The following is an 18368-nucleotide window of genomic DNA, read 5'->3' as shown; positions in this document are numbered from 1 at the left end:
TGATGAAATACCAAGGTCTTATGTATCACATGAAAATAAACCGGAATCTTAAAAAGATCTCCATCATTCCAGTAATTAGAGAAACAACCGGACCTATGAAAAAGAATTTCAAAAACTACTTGGCAATTATACTCGGTGAACAGAATGCAAGAGAGATACACACAATTGCACTTAAATGTTATGGTTATAATTGTAAAAAGATTTATCGGTTGAAATATATAAGATAGTGGGTGAATGTTTGACATCCGGTAGCATGCTCCATCCCCAACTAAAACTAAATAAAATCTATTATAATATTGCTTAATATGTGTCTTTAAAAAATTTTTTTTTTTTTTTAATTACATTTTCACCCCAAACAAGGTGCATTGCCACTTTGGTGTAGGGGGCTACTATCAGGGGCAGCAACTACTGGGGCACTATGTTGGGATTTGGGCAGCAAGATGTTGGTTCACGTTACACTTGAACTTCTGCATGTCAGTACAGTTAGGGAAGCAGGAACCTGGAATGGAATTCCAGAGTTTAGCGGTTCTGGGGAAGAAACTACTGAAGTAGAAAGATCTTTTACATCTAAGGATCTCTACTGTGTGGGGGTGGGATTTAGCTGCCTGTTGGGTTTGTTGAGGGTGTCTACGTCGTGGAGGCACAAGTGTCTGAAGTTCGTCAGAGCATTCACCATTAAAATACTTTGAGAACAGGCAGAGGGATCCAACGTTTCGTCGATGGGACAGAGGCTGAAGCTTAGATGCCAGTTCAGGGCCTATCAGATTGGCGACTCTTTTTTTAACCTTGTCTAGGAGCAAGAGACTAGTGGCAGATGCACCAGCCCAAATATGACAACAATACTCCATACATGGGCGAATGGTGGCTTTATAGAGGTACAGGATACTTTCGTGTCAGTAGTTTTCTAGCACAGTAGAGAGAGCCTACCTTTTTCGCAGCGGCCCTGGCAATGTTTTCAATATAATTGTTCCAACTCATGTTTCCTATGAACGTTAGGCCAAGCAGTTTGAAAGATGTACTCTCAGACAGGGAGTCACTGGCCATTGCTATTGGTGGCAGAGAAGGTTTCTTGTAATTATTGAAGGAAACCAGTTTAGTCTTGGCAGCATTGAATGTGACCATCCATTTATGTCCCCATTCCACTACAGATTGGAGGTCATCCTCTAGTGTTTTTGCCATTTCTTTAGATATGTGTTCATTTGTTTTCCTGTCATGCCTGTTATAGAGTGTAGTGTCATCAGCATATATACCCATCTCAGAGGCAGTTTTGTCAGGGAGGTCATTAATAAATATTAGGAACAATAGAGGTCCAAGAATAGACCCCCTGAGACACTCCTGCATTTATATCACACTGTTTAGATGTACGACCGTCGAGGACAACCTGAATTTTTCTCTTATCTAAGAAGGATTTAATTATGTTAAGTATTCTACCAGTGATATCGTATGATTTAATTTTCCTGAGATCCTTGTGCCATACCCTGTCAAAAGCCTTAGATATATCTAGAGCTACCGCTCTGTGCTCCCCCGCTTTGTCCAGTGAATGGTATATACGTTCAGAGATTACAGTGAGGATGTCAGCTGTGGAACGGGCTTGTCTAAATCCATATTGTTGGTCAGTCAGAAGTTTAGCATCTGTAAGGTGCCGGACTAGAGCATGGTTAATTATGGTCTCAAATATTTTGGCGAAAAGTGAGAGGAGGCTAATGGGGCGATAATTTGATGGGTCAGTTCTTTCGCCAGAATTCTTGAATATTAGTACCACAAGCAGTTTTCCAACAGCCCAGAAAGCATGATTCATTAAGGCATTTGTTGTAGAGTTTGGAGAGAACTGGAGCTACTTCAGCTGAGCACTTTTTTAATAGCACAGCTGGGATGAGATCAGGTCCACATGTTTTTGAAGTATCAAGGTTTTTTTATGATAGCGTGTACCTGAGCAGGGGTGATTTTTAGATCGTCTAGCGTGGCATCTGTCCGCAAAGGAAATTCAGGCAGGGGGTGGTTGGTAGGGTCCAGTGTGGAGTTCGAGGCAAACCGGCTGGCAAGCATGTTAGCCTTGTCGGTTGCTGAGCAAACAACCTCGTGATTGTTGGTTAACGGGGGAATTGTTGATTGCCCATTATTTACTACACTTGTAGATTTTCAAAAAGTCACGATTTCCTAATTTTCAAGAAGTCACGATTTCCTAATTTTTGTGCTTCGATGCGTTTTGTCTTGAAATATTTCTTGAATATCTGAATAAAACTCGTTTTTTAAAAAAAAGAATAATTAAAAAAAATAACAGATGTGTCAATTTAATCTGTTCATTTGACAATAAAAATGCGATTTCAAACTTTAGTGTAACGAACTGACAATCTGAAAAATACAATAATACAATATAAAACACATCAGAAAATAACATTTGAATTTTTATCAGAAAATACCAATTGAAGTTCCATACTTCTGATTGATTTATATTACTTGGAGAATTCTGAACAAGAACTCCAAAGCTAATTTTTTTTTAATCCATGTGATGACGGAACGAAAATGTCATATTCCAAAAATGACAAATTGATCAAGCAGTTTTATTTTTGAATAAGAAAATAAAATTTTGAGTAAGAACAGAGGGACTATCTCACATTGTCAACTTGAAGAAACAAAGGGAAAATCTCAACAATAATTAAAACTTGCAAGATCAGCTTTGTAATGCCTATGATATCCTATTAATCACTTTCCGTTATTTAAGTTTCTTTTATAAAAATAAGACTATTGGATCAATTTATGTGATTTTAGGAATGTTATCTTTTCGTTTTATTGTGGATACGTAAATCGTAACTTTTTTCTGTATTTTTGTTATTTAATATGGAATGGATTTTGGACAACCGCTTATTTAAAGGTTTCAGATAACTGTAAATAATTCAATAAATTTTTTTCAAATTTGGGTTTATCTTAAGTAGGACAACCACCTAAAGTGAATGTGGTATTATGGTGACTGATATATTTCTAGTTAAGAGTAAGATAGACAGTTTTAAGTATTGGAGACCAAGAATGACGAACGACACCCATTATCCTCATATTTTTGAATGGCCGTGTGCCTAATTTTTTCTTAACGTTTTGTGCAAATAAATATTTTAAAGTTTTGTTGATCAAACATTACAGAATGAGAATTTGTACATGCTTTTTAAAAGGTCTTCTTTTGTCTTAAAACAAATTTCAATTTTATGCTTATCTATTAGAGTTGATGCATTTCAAATATAAGCAGAAAATCTGAGACGTGTAAAAAAAAAAGGTAGACATTTAACACTTTGTCACTTAATATAACTGTGAAATCTAGTTTACTATTTTTCTTATTGAAAACTTAAAATATCTCCCAATAAATCGATAAAGTTAATAATGGAAGGAAGGAAATCATTTGATTTTTTTTTTTTAATACCAACTTCTATTTGCACAAATTATTTGATATTAGTGTATTTGTCAAAAGGAAATACTCTCCAGCTTTTCTTTCAGTTCATCCATCTTATTATTGTTGTAGATTTTGTTTATCAAAAATCTCAACTATATATTATTGTTCTTGCAGATTTCGTTTATTTAAAATACACTTTATACATGCCATCAACAATTTTAAATATGCTCGGTTCCTATGAAGTCCGTGTGCATTAAAAAATATAACTTTATTTGCATCTGTGATAAAAAATTTAAAAAAAAATTTTTTTAATGCAAATAAAGTTATATATATTTTTTTAATGCACACGGACTTCACGGACCCCTTGTACATCATCCAAAAAATCCTTGAAATGCTTCCTCCATAAATTTTACAAGTTTTAGTAAAATGCTATTTCAAATGATAACTACAAACTGAACAAATGAAGTTCAATATTCACATTTTAAAAATAGACTTTACCTATCATCTACCAAATGAATCCAATAGATTTACCACAAACAAGTGTTCGACTGAGCTCTAATCTATGGTCGCCTCTTGTCAGTCCTTCACAAAAAACTCTCTAGCTAAAAACACTATGAATAAATTCCCATGCTCTCTATCTGTGTCTAAACCTAAATCTGGATTCCAACAACAAAGCTTCTTTTCTAGAACTACCCGCCTATAGAACTCTGTTCTGCTGGTCTGCTCTCTATCTGACTACAATATTGTTGTCTTCAAATTCAACTTAAACAAGTTCTTATAGAACTGTCCTTGTAAATAATCTGTTTATACCAAATTTCCACCACAAACGATTACTACACTACTGTCCAAAATGACTACAATACACACATTAACCCTTATCCTTGAGTGGCGTTCGACCCTTCATATGTGGTAACCGATTTGTAAAAAAAAAAGGGGGGGTCTAATTTCATATTGAACTTTACATATTTTTATATGTAACTTCATCTCAAGTTGAATTGCTTAGGTTTTTAAAAACCGATATGACATATTTTGTGAGCATGAAAAATTGCGAATTCTGTAACAACAATAATAATTAATTTGACTTATCTCGACACTTGTATATATTAGGGAGATAGAGAAGTCCAAGGGCCTACTGCCTGACTGAAATATCATATTCCATACTTATGCTAATGGTCAGCATTTGATACTAGATTTTTTAACACTAATATGTAGGTTGAAAGTTGTCCTCACACACCTTCTCACTTTTATAGATGTATAGATTTTCTGTTGTATTAGTGTACTCAACATCACACTTAAAATAGTACATGTTTTACTATCTTAGTAATCATCTATGATTTCGTGTGCGGAGTGTATATATTACATGCTAAAAGAATTCAAAGAACGATTAAAATGCGAACATCTTTTTAAAAGGGAGATGAGAAATGTGTTATCTGTGGCACTGATTTCTGTGCTAATCGTTTAATTTATATCACACTTTGCTTGTTAAATCGATGAAAGGTGAGAAAATGATTGCGTGTGTGCAACTTGTGCAACCGGTGCAAACAAACTGGTGCATTCCATAATGCATCATTAAGTGAATGCTCACTTCATATACAAAGTAATTTTTACCCGTTCTGTTGTCAGTTTGCTGCACTTGCAATACATTTAAAATTGATATCAACTGGTGGCTTTTTGAACTCTTATATTTTCTCAATCCGTGTTTGAGACGGCCACACACACACACACACACACACACACACACACACACACACACACACACACACACACACACACACACACACACACACACACACACACACACACACACACACACACACCGCCAATGCCAACATTTCTCGATTACATTTTTCATGTTGTGACTTTAAACGAAGATCAAGACCTCATTAGGAACTGAGCTACTCAGATGGAAAATTAATTCAGAAAGAAGATCTACAGGAATGATAAAGGATTCAGGAAGTGATGTGGTCGGGGAGAAAAAGAACAGACTAGACAAGAGAAGAGCAGTCATACTCATCCCTTCGGATGGGGAGAGAGTGAGAAAGCATTACAAAAGGAATTGGTTGGATACAATTCACTCTATTTTTTATTAGTTTTATTAGTTTTTGTTTTTGTTTTGTAAATCTAAAAAAGCTCGACATGAGAAATTTGTTTTGTATTAATTTTTGTTCGATCAACATGGCTGTGATCGAATCAGCCGAGGGAATGGGCCGGTGACTGGAACAGAGTATAACGGTGGAAATAAAGCATCCGCTAATTGAACGTAGATATCACCTCATTGGGAATCCTAGCATCTGTATGGAAGGTACTGAGGTGATGTGCACCTACAACCCCAACCTCAGTTTCCGAATAAGGATGAAGGATCAGTGTGAAGGAAAAGAGTGGACATGACGAGCAAAGAAGTAGTAGTGGCAATAATAATAATAATAATAGTAATAATAATAATAGTAATAGTAATAATAATAATAATAATAATACTAATAATAATAATAATAAAAGGGAATGGACAGTGAATTCCAGAAAGTATGGATGAAGAAAAAGTTGGGTGAGGGAGGGGGTAAGAGTTGTTTTTCTTTTTTTGTTAATGAAGAAAATGAAGGCTGAAAAAAAATTGTGAGAAATGGAAAAAAATAAGACATGGAAAAGGCAAATAATGTAAGGGAATCTGAAAAAAGGAAAAAAAAAAAAACTGAACAAATATGAAAATAAAAATAAATGGAAAGGGATTTAGACTAAAAAAGACATCGATATAAATATAAAAAACAAAGATAAAAATCCATTGAAACTGTTTAAAATTCTTGATTCCATGAAGCTGTTTATCCCATGTTGTATAAAAGCTCGTCTTAATTTCCTTTTGCTAAAAGAAAAATAAACCCAGAGAAAAAAAAAAAAAAAAAAAAAAAAAAAAAAAAACAAGTTTTGATCTTTCCGATACTTATCCGAAAGTTATTTACTGAATTTTTCTGTTTTGTTTTTATTCAGATTCTTTTCTTACTGCAACCATTTTTTTTTCTTTTAATTTTTTTTTCTATGTCGGTTGCCTCTGACTATCTCCATTTCTATAGACTGTAGATGCATTTTCATTTGAATTGTATCAAACCAGCTTTCACACCTTCAAATATATCTTCCTCTCAGATGCCTCCATCTTTTACCCGCTAACATGGTTGTCTACATTTTGTCTAAAACAACTTGGATGGTTTCTTTTACTACAAATCCACTTGGAGAAAATCCTCATCAATTCACATTAAAAAAAAAAAATGTTAATAGGTGCATATCGTCGATGCAAATCTCTGTAAGTTAGGTATGTGTACATGTTCATATACTATGTACAGAATTCTCCCCAACACTAGTTATTCAATCATTATGCATTTTTGAACACAGCTTAAGGGGTTCAAATGTGGGCTATATTTAGAATTATGCAAAGAAGGTGGAATAATCGATGGAAATTTCAGATACCTGATTTTTGCGAAATTTTAACAAAGCTATTAAACATCAATAAGTAAAATATTACCCAAATTTCAGTTTCTTTGGTTTAATTTAAATGTTTTTCTACCTTCTATTTGAAAATTCAAATATTTCATGTTTGCATTAAATCTGATCCATAGTCATTAGATACAAGTCGAACAAGATTCCATAAGTTTAAAATGCTAAAGAAACCTTCAGCTTAATCTTTAAATTTTATGTAGACATTTTCTAGAATCAAAATCATCTGATAGATTTTGATCAAAATTAGACTAAGGATTCTAGACATAGGGGTTTAGTTTCGTTCTTGGTTTTCATCTTTGTAAAGGGATATAGTAGTAGTATTTTCTTCTAGGAATTAATTTTACCCGCCCTGGGACGAGTATCGCTCAAATTCTATATAATAGCCAATTAATTTTCCCTCCAGGTGCTTCTTGTTGAGTATCTTTTAATTATAATTATTAAAATGCGAAGATATTAATTTGAATTCTCTTTATAAAAATGCATGAATTGATAATTCTTTAATCTGTTTATGACAAACTTCTGTTTGTAATTGTTTTATTGCATTTACACCTAATAATGTTGGAAATAATTCAAGACATTTTTCTTCCAATTTCATTTTTTACATTTTTTATATTAGAATGTCGTACAAATGCTTAGGGTGCTATTCCTCATCAAATATATGATGTGCCCCTTTCCCTACTGTTTTTGAAAAAAAAAAAAAAAAAAAAATTTATCGTATTAAAATTATTCAATTTTGATGAAATTTCCAGCAAATTAAATATATTTTTTTATAAAGAATATATATATTTGAATTTAACATCATAGCAATTTTCAAAAATCAGTTTGACATAGTTTAAGGTGAGGTCAGATTAATACATGTGTGTAGGAAATATATATGTATATACACTCCTATGATTTCTTCTTTTTTTTTTTTTTTTTTTGTGAATTGATATTCATATTAACTTTTCTATTCATTTAAAAAAAATACAACTTTATTTTATATGAGTTATTGAATTGCATTCATTTGCAAAAGATCTAGCTAATTTGTATATATTTTTAAACATTCATTTTAATTCGTTCTCTATTAGTTTTTTCTGTTTTCTTATGGAATAATCATCTTTAGTTAACTATTACATGTAATTATATTCATGCGGATATTCTACATGATTTATACTTGCATAATATTTGCCTAAAAAGGTTATAGTAAACACAAACCTCTTTCTATATATGTTTATGTATGCAAATATATATTTGTTTAAAAAAATTTGCCTACCAAACTCCTCTGTCAGTCTTTCGTCAACAGACATGAAACTTAATATATAGGGTATTTGAACCTGTACAAAACTTTATATTTGGGTTTTAGCTTGGAAAAATCGGTGCAAAAGTGTGAAAATAAAAAAAAATGGAATTTGCCAGGTAATGGTCGAACGACTGTATTATGAATATGCATGTGTAACGTAATAACTATTGGTTCATGTTTTAATTTTTAGTATTGCAGTAAACATGTCTTCATAGCTCAGGCATTAACGTCAAAGGAAAAAGTAAATTGTAAGCTAAACATTTTGGTTTTGATTCTCGGTGGTGGCGCACAAGTAATTTTTTTTTTTTTTTTTAGTCTTTTTTAACTTTTTAAATCATTACTATATATTGGGTCCAATATAATAATAGATACAAAATCTGCATTAATCAAAATATCATATTTAAGCATATTTTACGGCTGGGCAATGCCAGGCAGCCTGCTAGTGTATATATATATATATATATATATATATATATATATATATATATATATATATATATATGCTATTACTATTAAAAGCTACTATATATTTAAGTAATGGAAATACACCTATTTTGAATTTAATTCACTGTTGAACCCCTGCTTAAGTAGAAAATGGGCTATGGCATGAAAAAGTGATAAGTTGATGGTGCAACGTTTGGACTGTATGTGAAATGTAGTGTCTTCTATCTTTATAGACATTGCATATGAAAGTCTGCAAAGTTGCTTTTTATAATTATGTGTCGGAGATCTAATATCTTTGTTTGGAGTGCCATGTTACATACAACTGGAAAGCTTTCTTCAATGAGTAAATTCATCATGTATTTACAGAAGTATTTTTCTCGAGCAGCTTTGGTCACAAATAAAAACTAAAAAAAAAAAAAAAAATGAAAATGGATTCTACATCACTATTTTATATATATATATATATATATATATATATATATATATATATATATATATATATATATAATGTTATCATTGTTACTCCACCACACATTCAGTGAAGAACAGGGCATATTCACTACTCGGTGACAATTTGTTTATCTTATCTTTTGACTGGCTGATCATATTTATCAAAAATTCGTTTTGCATATTCTTTAACCGACAAAGCATAAATGTTTCATTTTCAAATTCGACTGCAGAATTTTATAAGTCACTAGCTGGACTCGTTAATCGGCAATGCCCGGTGGAAGCATGCCCCTCTCCTCTTGTAGAAAAATTAAAGTACGGTTGTTGTTGGTATTGCCCAACACTCAACCTCCTCATGTTAAGAACTGCTTTCGGAATCGTCACCGTCAACATCCCCATGTTAAGAACGGCTATCAGAATAAATATCCCTTTTTGGTAGTGGGGGAGTAACTCTACTAGCTTGCTCTCTTGCAATTTTTAAGCTTTTGCTTACACTTGGAGATGTAAAACTTTCAGACTATTTTCTTCTTTTACACATCGTTCTACACCTATTAGTCCTAGTCCTTCCTCTTTTCTTTTCACATATAATCGATCAACATCACTCGTTGGGTGAAAAGCTCCACTCATGGTCATCGTTGTCTTCCTGTCCATATCTTTCAGCTCGTTTTCTTTACATTGAATAATACCCGTCCTTATACCGGAATATGGATTATTATTAAAAAGTCACCAACCTAATAGGTCTCAAACTGTCAGCTAAGCATTAGCCTCTGTCCCATCGACGAAATGTTGTATCCCTCTGCCTGTTTTACAAATATTTAGATGGTAGATGTCTTGACTAACTAGAAGTCCTTGACTCCATCAACATAAATATCTCCAACAAGCAGCAAAATCACACCTCTATAGAGTAGAGATCCCCAGATGCTAGAAAGCCTTCTACTCTTTCTGTCCCAGAACTGCTAGATTTTGGAATTCTCTTCTAGGTTTCTGCTTCACCGACTGTACTGACATTCAGAAGTTCAAAGGTAATGTAAACGGACATCTTGCTGCTGAATTCCCTACATAGTACCTCTGCAAATTATGTATCAAATTAATGATATAAGAATGGTGATAAAAGTTGCCAAAAATGAACATAGAAATCTGACAAGACTTTGGTAATTGTAGACAACTAGTGGGATCTGTGGAAATTCCACAGCGGACTCTTTCATATGTAATATGGCATTCTGTGGATATTCAGCATAAATGGAGATGCTCTGATATCATTGTAGCTCTTTTGTTAAAACTGCAAAAGTATTTATCTAAGCTAGCAGGGACGCCTGGTGTAGCCAGGTCGTAACATATACTAAAATATATTTTGATTTATGCAGATTTCATGCATATTATTATATATGGTTATTATATTGCTATCGATACTTATATATTATAAAGTTGTGATTTTAAAAATAGAAAAATATATCCATATGACTTGAATCGAAACTGAGACCAAAACTTATGAAGAAAAAAAATATATGTATAGATATATGATTTAAGTGTCTTCAGTTATAACCGAAACCAAAATTTATGTAGAATTCTTTGTAAAATCATTTATTACAAGAAATGGAACGTCATAACAATTAAACGATAGCCACTCAGAAGAAGAACGATGTAAGCATGACACAAAATAACACCTGCTATCGTATTAATATATAGATTTTTAAATTTACTTCAATGGCATAGTTGAATTGTAAAGAATATCATGAATTTTCTGTCTTCAGTTATAAAATGTTTTTAAATGCAATACAATTTATTGTCCCTAATTTCCAAAAGGATATTTAAAGAATTTTGGTTGGGGGTTAAATGATCTTACCTATTTTTCCTGTTTATTGATTTTGAAAATCTTGCAACAGACATTGCTTTTACAGAAGAGATTTGATTCTACTAGATGAAGCCTCATGTTTTTTTGTTTTTTTTTATGTGTGAAATAAAATAGCTGATTTCCAAACTATTATTAATAAAACAAATTACCATACAAATCATTCCTCTGTAAAACATCTGCAAGGTTTGACATGCGATAAGAAACAAATGCTTGAAACATTCTGAAAACAATACAAATAAAAATGACTTGACAACTGTTTAAAATATACATTGTAGTATAGTTTTTATTTCAGCATTATTTATACATCATAATAAATATTTTAAGTGTATTACGTCTGGCACCCTCTTTATGTTAAATTTATTGCATATATTTTCCAACAGTTTATACCGTGTTATGGTCAACTAATTACTTTCATATACAACTGATTGCATCATTTTGTTGACATATAGTCAACTTAATGAGCAGTTGATTTTTTCTTTTTTTTTCTCTAAGCTGAAATAATGAAATCAATTTGAACAATAACAACTCCACTATTTGCTCTGGGTTGCAGCTTAGTTTCTGTTGATTTATTTGATCTTATTTTTACAGCAAATTTATCGAGATGATTGCTTCATCCTCCTGAATATTATCCATAAGGGTGGTGGCAGAGCCTTGAAAAAGACATCCGTTTGCTTTGATGCAAAACACCCAAGAGTCAGGATCTACCTGGCATCTTTGCTATGTTACAACTTCCTATTCACATAAACCCAAGTTTTAACTTCAACATTAATGAAAAATTCCTTTTTCTTACTAAATCTATTTTCTATGCAAATTTCATTTTCAACGCATCTGCAAATAAATACTGATATAATCGTATATAATAAATCGTTTGCAATAGGTAATATGTTTATGCGTTCAATAACTCAAGAAGGGTAATATTTCTGGATTTTTAGATATATCTTAGTAATTTGTGGTTTGAATTCATATTATTTGGACTACTGTTTTCATTTTGAGTGTTATTTGCACAAACCTATGACATAGTGGACTTGGTAAAATTAAGTTATATTGTCCTGGAGGTTAAAGGTTCAAACTTCAGTGCAGGCGACATTCAAAATACAATTGACAAATTACTTAGGATTTCTAAGCTATGGCTGACAGAATGCAAGCATGCTACCCCATTGATTAAATAAAGAAATGTGTTCAAAATTCTGTGCAGATGACCTGAAAGATACCAAAGTTTGATAAAATAAGGATACCAAAGTTTGATAAAATAAACCTAGAGAAAGTTGAAGGTTACATCGGCCAAAACATTTTGTGAATAACACTCAAGATGAAAACAGTAGTCCAAATAATCTAAATAATATGAACCAAGAAGGGTAGATTGGCAATTAAACATAAATTGTAAACTAGAGTACTTATAAATGCATCAACAAATATTTCTGACCCTTGATTATGGAATGTGAAACCACCGGTCACTTTTTAGTTGATCTATTGCTCTAGCCGATTTTTGAATTAAGATGTAAATTATTTATTTACAAGCAGGATTTATAGCTTAGCTTTAGGACAAGAAAGGGTTTAAAAGAATAGGGATTATGATCGTGGTAGAGAGCATCTATTTTTTTTTTTTTCATCTTTCAGTTTTTTACTCTGTGTGACTGGAGATGAGCAGATACTCTTGACATGTGTTAGACAATTTCATTTCATTTGAATGCGTTATATATTGTAAGAATGAAATGAATAGTGGAAGAGGAGAAAAGGACAAAAGGAGGAAGAAAAAATGCATGTGTTCAGTTTGAATCAATTCTTGAGGGCTTTTATTTCACTCCTATTCCCATCATTCAAATATTTTTTTAAGGATTTATCAAAGTTCATCATATCAAAGCAAAAGCTTCTAATATCTACTTTCTTATATAAATCTATGTTTTATTATCTTTGTTTTGCATATTTAAAATTGTCCTTTTATCATTTAAAACTCTTCTAAATTGATTCTGAATATTCTGGCCAATCATCATAATGCAGGAAGACGTTTCTTCTAACATCTTTACCTCATCATATTTTAGTTCGTTGATTTTAATCTTCTTTGCCAGCAGAGCGAGGGGGTAGGGCGTTTACATAAATTTTAATACCAGGCTTCTGCTTTCCTAAAAAAAATAAATAAGGAAATAGACTGTTTCATAGGGAAGTGGAGCAATATATATTTTTTTGATTCCCTTTACAACATTGCTGTTTCCTTTTAGAAAACAACTTATAATTAAATCCATTTTCTTTCATAGAATAATCAGGATATAAGTTATCTGTCATAAAACTTTATAATTTTCAGATGAAGTAGATTTCAATTAAAAAAAAAAGAAGACCCTAAAAACAATCTTTGTTGGACTACATATAACTTATACTTAATATACATATAACATATACTTAATAAAATGAATTTCAAAAATGCTTTCTAGTGTTACCAAATAAGGCTGTCTGAAGATATCGGTTTACTGACTCAAATGCACCATACATTGATGTTATTGTTGTTTTTTTCTCTTTACAAAGCTCGATCATTTTCTCCAAACCAAAAACAACAATTTTCCTTTACAAAACAACCAAACCAAACACTATAAATACATATTTGAGATATAAGAAACTCGAAGCCTAAAAACTTTTACCAAAATGACCAGAGTTGCTATTAAATGACCTGAAGACGGTTGTTATGCCATAAAACAAAACAAAACCAAATCAATAATGTTTATCTATAAAAGTGAGACTGTGTATGTAAGTACAACTCTCTATATGCTCAAAGAATTTTTGATCTACAGACTTGAAATTTGGTATATAGGGTATTCAGACATTTGAAAACTTTTAAATTGGTTTTTATCTGGAAAAAGGGCTGTTACAGGGTCAAAATTTAAAAATTTGTACTGGAGGGTTCATCGGATTTTTATCTGTTTGTCAACTGTTTCATGACTGCTCATGCATGAATCGTTCATATGACAACTTATGTTAAGAATAAGTAGGCTTGACTACACTTTTTAAATATTGTCAAGCTGGCTTAATGGTTATTGTACTTGACTCACTGTCTGTAGGTTTTGGTTTCAATCTCAGCTCGAGTATTTTTTTATTTTTTTTTTACTTACAAGAAGTAAACTGTTTAGCAAAAACAATGCTCACATGCACATATCTCAGTTTCTGCATAAATTAAAATATAATGCTTATGTGTATTTTACAATATTTTAAAAATATAATGTTTATTACATATTTTACGGCAATGCCAGGTGGTCTGCTAGTATTTTATAAAACAAAAGATCTGTTATGCATCTATGCCAGATTTCTCAACCATTTTTAGCCTTGCATAGCCCTTAAAATGAGGTATGTCTCAAGAGACCACTACTTAAAAACAAAGTTATGTACCATATTTTTCTTATTTTATTTTCATCATATTTAAACCTGGTAGCTTTCATATTTTAATAACTAGTTTAATGGAAAAAATAATACTTTTTCAAAGTTTTTGGTGATGTGCAATAAAAATCATACTGTTCGTCTATAATACTTTATCAGGGAGTTTTCACACTAGTGTCATACAGACATCACTAAATGTATTCCCAATGATTCTAATATTTTTGACAACATAATAAATTAGCTATGGTATCCGTATTACAATCTTACAATAACCAAAAATATATTGTGCTTGTTTATCAACATTATATATATATTGGTACTTATGCAGAATATAGACCGCATATTCTAGTAAGTTTCATAGACCGTCAGAAGGTACCAAATGAAAATTTTTTTTCCTTTTTTTTTTTCTGCAAACGCTGGCCAGTTTTAAAATGGTAGTAATGAAAAATAAATATAGAGAAAAAAAATCGTTATGTAGTAATTTCAATTAAAAAGAAGCGCTTTTGTTGTCACAAAGAAAATACAATGAAAAATTAATGGGAAAAAAATTACAGGAAAATGTTCAAATTAAGGGGGGAAAAAAGAAACCAATTCATTGTATGCTGTTTCATAAATGAATTTTTTTTGTTACAAAGAAAATTTTTTTTTTTAAATTTAAAGGTTTTTCGTTTTTGATACTTGTGCTGTTTATGAGTCATGCTGAAATAGTGCTATTATTTATAAAATTATTTGTAACATGGGGACGGGAACTTTGTTAACTAGTCTGTACTTTCACCTAACAATTTAATAAACAAGATACTGTAAAAATTGAACTTAACTTGTAAACTCTGGCCAATTTTAAAATACTAGAAAATTGCAAAAATTAAGGAAAAATATAAATATGGTAGAAAATATGATAATTTTGACTTGTTGGTCTAGAGGTCTCCATCAATTTATTGTTTTAATACTTTATTGTAATACAGTTTCCTATTCTCATAGCTTCTTTCCAAGGACTGCAATGTTATGGAACTCTTTTCCTGCTCATTGTTTTCCTCCTACCTATAGCTTGGTCTTTTCAAGACTAATATCAGTAGGAATCTTCTGTTTTTTAAATAATCAGCTTTCGTTCTTGTTAGCTCCTTACATCAAGTGGCTTCATGCCTTGTCTTGAGCGATTTCCATAAAAAAGAAAATTTCAATGGAAAAACTTTTGTGAAAAGTTAAAAAAAAAAAAAAAAAAAAATTGTTGAATTTTGGTCATATTTCTATCGTGCTTGCTAATTAGTGGCTTCAGCAATTTCATTAGCTCAACGTTTCATTACCTTTCAGCATAAACTGCCGGAATATGCTGATGAAGCATTTGCTTAAGCATATTCTGCAGAAGTAATGATATATGAAATAAACAGATCAATGTGCATAAGCTTGTTTCACTTCTTGTGGAACTCTTAGAAACATTTTGTGCAACGTTTAGGTTCTAGCAAATCCTGGTTGAGAAACATTGATCTATACCCTCACTATACTTCCTAATACCATTGAATCGATTTGTACAAGATGTGAAGCAGTTATTCTGTATATCAGTAATGTGGGGTTATATATATTATTATACGAGACATTTTGCTTATTTTCAACAGGCAAAACTTATATCTCATTGACTTAGAATGAGTGCTTTATGCCAAATTGATGGTTGAATATGGAACAATTTGTGCTCATTTTTATATTAAATACTAATTCCTTCTAATCATTATTAGCCCCTAATTGTGCATCAAACAGATACCATAATACTTTGATTGTTGCACCTTATGACAAAGGTCCCTACAAAATTTCAGCCAGATCGACTCGATAGTTTCTGAAAAAAAAAAGTGGAACTTAAATACTAATCCCTATTCTAATTTCTAACTGCACATTGATATTTAGTTTGCTGCATCCTATCATAACTAAGATTTATAGAAAATTTCAGCCCAGTAGCTTCTGAGAAAAAATGTCATAGACAAGCAGGAAAAAAAAATACATATACTCCTAATATTAAGTTACTTGAGATGATTAAACCGTCCAAGAAAAGGTTTGTTTTTGCCTTAATTTTAATGAATTTAAACTACCAGGTTGTTCATAAAACAATGACTGTTTTTAGGAACAAATCGTCAAGCAAGAAACGTTTATCAAGCTGTTTAATCTTACCAATTTCTTTCATATGGTCCGTCATCATTGGAATATTGATATCAAGTATTTTATAGGGTCTTCTGACAGTGTGACATGTGTTTTGTTAAAAAATTGTCATAAGTTTATTGTAAAAAAAATTGTATAAGTATTTTAAATAATTGAAAAGAAAATTATTTTTGAACTGATTAAACTTCTGAATTTATCTAGAAATTTCTTTTGCATTTCGTTTATTGATTTTAGTTATGAAAATATATTTATGGCAATTAAGCTACTCAGAGGCTTCCACTTTTCATCCACATAAGCAAACCTCAGCCTAAAACGATATTATGGAATTCATATTACTAAAGGTTTTCATGTATAGACATAATCATTTGTCTAACAAACTAATAAATTAGATTTCTTGTTATTCCCTCCCCTAAATTAATTTTTCCATTAGCCAATGGCACAGCTTCACAAAAACAAAGGTTCTGCTTGACTTGCTCTTCTTTTTTTATTTTATTCTATTTTAGGTGTTGATTTACTTTAGTTTTATTTTATTTATTGTTATCCTAAAATAAAGTTGATTGTATGTCTACAGTTGTTTGCTACTTCACTCCTACATTTTAATGGTTTTTATGATTCTTAAAGTTTAGAAATAAAAATTTCTCATTCAGGCATAATCTGCATGGGTCATCTAAATTTCTACATGTACTGGCCTGGTGTACTATTTTCTACTTGGCAAGTGCCCACTTTTTTTTGTTTAGTTTCCACCAACAGTTATTTTTATCAACATTTTTCTTATTAAATGTTGTTTATTTTACGATTGTAATATTTGATTTCAAAATCTAGGAACGTCATGCTCACATAGTACTTGTTATTCAGGTTTTTAAAACCAGATATTTTTAAAATGTAGTAAAATATATTAGTATAATCTCAATAGCATAACGCAACAATAAAAAGTGAAAATTTCTTAGAATCCATGTTTGATATGTCAACTTAAATGTTTTCAAATCCAACTGTCAAAATCTCGCAAGATATATAATACAGAGGTACATGATGTGCATTGAATTATTTATTTTGGCTTATTATGCATGTTAAACATAAGTATGTAATTCTCAAATGGACATGTTTATTTTCCTCATGCTGTTGAACATCGCTTTTCCTTATTAAGTAATGGTGTTTAGTCTTTGATCCCCTTCTAAATTGTAATTTCTATTTGTTCTATTTTTATTTTTCAATGTAGTTTATGCATGTACAATTTATATATATATATATATATATATATATATATATATAATTGCCAACACATGTATATATGTATTTGCATGCATTTTCTGACTTGTATTATGTCGCATTGTGTCTGTCAGTAGATAACATCATACAATATATCGTAAATACATACATGTAATCATGTTATGTGTGCGTTTGTGTATGATTGTATGTCTACCTGGTTATTTGATATGTTTATATGTATTACAGCCACTAAACCATGTTTGTCTCCTCCAGTTTTATTTGATGAAGACAATGTTGATTTATAGGGATATTTTTATTGCTGATGCATTTCAGCCAGCAGTTTCTGATCATACACACAAACGCTGAAAGAGAGCAAGAAGAAAGTGTGGGGATGGGAGTAAAGAGGTGATTGGGTAAAGTTTGGGCTATCGGTGCTATTAACGTAATGAACCACAGTTCAATTTCTATTTCTTTTCACTGATGTCACTTTGATGGCCATGTTTTTTATTTAAGTGAAACAAATTGTTCCTTTCGTGCATGATATAATTTATCTCTCTTGTAAACTGATCTTTTCGGATAGAAATATAGAAAGCAAATGGATATATATTCTTTGCCCTGAATAGCAAATAAAGCTGTCATAGATTTTGTCAGTATTGACTCCAGAAATCACGACCACAGGGTTACACATAGGTGAAAAGAATAATTATCACATCGTTTGACCCTTAGTTATAATCAATAAAAACTGCCCTAACTTGAACCTTTCTCTTACAAAGGCA

The 18368-nt window shown here is 31.3% G+C and overlaps 1 protein-coding gene across 1 annotated transcript in view; it reads left to right on the top strand.

Annotated features, from left to right (window-relative positions):
* Positions 1 to 18368, top strand: part of LOC145279692 (transmembrane 9 superfamily member 1-like) — a 918708-nt gene that overhangs the window by 498656 nt on the left and 401684 nt on the right. The gene's annotated exons all lie outside the window — the stretch shown is intronic.

The sequence above is a fragment of the Euprymna scolopes genome, chromosome 7, assembly GCF_053919585.1.
Source record: "Euprymna scolopes isolate OS-2025 chromosome 7, ASM5391958v1, whole genome shotgun sequence".
Taxonomy (NCBI): Eukaryota; Metazoa; Mollusca; class Cephalopoda; order Sepiida; family Sepiolidae; genus Euprymna; species Euprymna scolopes.
The sequence above is the reverse complement of the archived record's forward strand: the minus strand, read 5'-3'. Positions and strand labels throughout refer to the sequence as shown.